The sequence below is a fragment of the Microcebus murinus genome, chromosome 15 (genome assembly GCF_040939455.1).
Source record: "Microcebus murinus isolate Inina chromosome 15, M.murinus_Inina_mat1.0, whole genome shotgun sequence".
NCBI lineage: Eukaryota > Metazoa > Chordata > Mammalia > Primates > Cheirogaleidae > Microcebus > Microcebus murinus.
Genome location: NC_134118.1, coordinates 2,578,255 through 2,581,677, shown reverse-complemented (window position 1 = coordinate 2,581,677; position 3,423 = coordinate 2,578,255). Strand labels below are relative to the sequence as shown.

The following is a 3,423-nucleotide window of genomic DNA, read 5'->3' as shown; positions in this document are numbered from 1 at the left end:
CCTGCACTTGAATGTTTATAGCAGCACAATTCATAATTGCAAGGCTGTGGAAACAGCCCAAGTGCCCATCAATCCAAGAATGGATTAATAAAATGTGGTATATGTATACCATGGAGTACTATTCAGCTCTAAGAAACAATGGTGACATAGCACATCTTGTATTTTCCTGGTTAGAGCTGGAACCCATACTACTAAGTGAAGTATCCCAAGAATGGAAAAACAAGCATCACATATACTCACCAGCAAATTGGTATTAACTGAGCAGCACCTAAGTGGTCACATAGATACTACAGTAATAGGGTATTGGGCAGGTGGGAGGGGGGAGGGGGGCAGGTATATACATATATAATGAATGAGATGTGCACCATCTGGGGGATGGTCATGCTAGAGACTCAGACTTGTGGGGGGAGGGGGGGAACTGGGCATTTATTGAAACCTTAAAATCTGTACCCCTATAATATGCTGAAATTAAAAAAAAATAAAAAATAAAAAAAAAAAAGAAATGATCAAAGCCACTATGTTTTCTTAGAAGTGACCAAGGTCATTATCCTTTGCTCTTTTAGCAACAAAGTTAGGTCATTTACAGAGCTAAGGAAAAAAATCAGTCCCTGTGGCCACAGGGGGACTATGACTTTGCCACATACCCATGGGGAATAAGCAGTCTTTGGGCTGAGACTTTGGACCCACGTTCTCCTCTGCCAAGGGCTTCAGGTGCCAACACCGAGGCAGCCGAGGCACGAGCGCGGGTCCTGGAGGGGCACCGCGGCACAGGCTGCATGCACGCGAAGGCTCAACTACACGGCGAGTGCGAAATAGTCTATACATCTTACGTCACCGATTCTCAGCTTCAGAAGCAGGTGGGCCTTTCCTTTTTTGTTTATCACTGCAGCCCTAGCACCCAGAACAGAGGTTGGTCCATGGCATTTAGTGATCGATAAAAATCTGGCCTCCTGGAGCTTACCACAGACTGTGTCCTCATACCAACCGTATAGACAGAGGAGGGACAATAAACCTACCTCACATACACCCAGCCCAGGCCCTGTGCCTGGTTTATATTGTGAAGGGGGGAACATGCAGAAAAGGGGGGAAAGGAAAGAAAACAATTGTCGATCACTTAGTACTGAGGTAAGCAGGTATCACTTCACACGTGGGTGCATTGGTTACCACACCCTGGGTGCTATGCAGGGCTCTTTGTTGGGTTTCCAGGATGAAATTTTTCTCTACTAAATTGCATGCATTCATTATTTCTTATGAGCATTATGAACTTTTGCAAATGTAGGTAGAAAGTCCATTTTAAACAGCATAGAGCCACCCTGCACCTGCAGAGGCGTCTCAGTGCCGGCGAGGGAGAGCTGGACAGCGATCCTCAGTACCGGAGCCAGGCAGGAAACTGCTCCCGATGTCCCCAAACGTCCTCCCCAAAGGAGAAAGGGCCTCTTGGCACCTAGAGCAGCCTTCCAGCTTGGTCAGCCGGGTGAGGGACACACACTGAGATGGCTGGGGTTCCTCTGTGGAAAAGGAGGTGGCATTTTGGACAGCTCTTTGGAAAGCTGTAAAATAAAATGCAGTTCAGAACACATGGTGCTTGATCAAACAGGGCCTCCTCTCCAGTGCCAAGACTCAGCAGAGGCACTCAGAGCTGCGTGTTGCATGCCAGAGTTTGCTTTCATATGCTCTGTGTGTTGTCTCATTCTGCTTGCGGAAAGAGCCAAGTTGCCAAGATAGCAGCGTGCGTGTGTGCTGTATGTGTGCCGTGAGTGCGTGTGCGTAGCAATGCTGACACGGTGCATTCCACAGGATATTTATTTTTCAGAACATTAATCAATATTTTCTCTCTCATTTTAAAAAAATGTTTTCCTTAGTTCAAGTACATTTTCTGTACAGAATAATTGTCCTTTGCAATTACGAACCAAGATCAGGGGCACTCAATTTTTAAATTCAAAAGATTATTATTTTTCAAATGAGTCACTTTTTTTAATTTCCAAAGAAGAGAAGTCATCATCAGTATATACTATGGCAGGAGATAAACATTGTGCTGTGCTTGAATACATAGTGTGGTAGTTGTTAGATTTTGTTTTTTAATTTTTAATTTAATTTAGTGTTTCAACACTTAATACTTATAAATAATACATAATTCAAAAGTGTGTGTAAAGAAAAATTGACGTTCCCTTTGTCCCTCTTTACCCCCCTAGCTACCCAGCTCCTTCTAGAGAGAGGCCCTTGGCCCCCTGCTGCTGCTAGCCTTGGGTTTTCCCCGTTTTGCACTCAAACGAGAGCTTACAGCGCTACACTGTGACAACCTTGCAGTTTCACTTCCCAGCACACCTTAGAGGACACTTGGGATCAGTACAGTTTCCCTGTTTGTTTTCAAGTCCACAAAATATTAACATTTAAGATATTTCCAATCATTGGCCATTATAATTAATAATTCTGTATATATGCTGTTTGCATGTGTATGAGTACAGCTGCATAATAAAGTCCTTGAAGTGAAATCTCTGGGCCAAAGTGTTTATGGTTTTATAGGTAAAAGCAAACTGCTCTCTATAGAGATTGGAATTGATTTACAGCCCTTCTAGTAATATATGAGACATCCTTTTTTTTTCACTTTTTCTCCAACAAAGTCTATCAATTTTTAAATCTCTGTCAATCTGATAGGTAGAAAATGGCATTTCTGAGAGAAGTTTAGGGAGTGATTCTAGAAAAGAGATTAGCCATGCCTTGATCAATGTGGAAACTGAGTCGTGGATACAGTCAGGGAAATTTCATTGTCCTATTCCATTTAAGTATAGGTTTAAAGTTTTTCAAAGTAAGAAGCTTGATAGAAGAGCCACTTACATGTATTTGTTTTTCTGGCTCCTGTCTATCCATATCCTTTTCCCATTTTTCTACTGTGTTGTTGAAACTTTTCTATTGATTTATAACAAGTAATTTAAGTATTAGAGAAATTAGCCTTCTTCTTGTAAAACAATTTGTAAGTATTTTTCCTACTTTGTCTTTTAACTTTTGAACTTTTGGAATTCTTTTAATATATTTGAATTTAACAATCTTTGTTTTATGACTTCTAAGTTTTGTATCATAACTAGAAAGACCTTTCTCAGTCCAAGATTATTTTTTAAATTCTTCTATGGCATTTTCGAGGTTTATTTCTGAGTTTTTTGTTTTGCTTTGTTTTTACACTTAAAACTTTGGTAGATCTACAATTCTGATGGCTCTAACATTTAAGACAGAGATCCTATTTTATTTAGAAGTTTGTCCTGTTGTCCGAGCCTCATTTATTATATGATCTGTCTACTCTATCAGTTCCATCTACCTTTTGTCAGATACTGAATCTCTACAGGTATCAGAGCCTATTCACGGGCCAGAGCCTTGCACGGTCTGTCTGGGATAGCTAAAACCCATGACTTCTTTCCGTCATCTAATTGC

The 3,423-nt window shown here is 41.0% G+C and overlaps 1 non-coding gene across 1 annotated transcript; it reads left to right on the top strand.

Annotated features, from left to right (window-relative positions):
* Positions 1-944: 944 nt before the first annotated feature.
* LOC142876815 (small nucleolar RNA SNORA51) lies at positions 945-1,075 on the top strand. The gene has a single exon (XR_012923632.1). It is a non-coding gene; the product is annotated as a small nucleolar RNA SNORA51 (small nucleolar RNA).
* Positions 1,076-3,423: the final 2,348 nt, after the last annotated feature.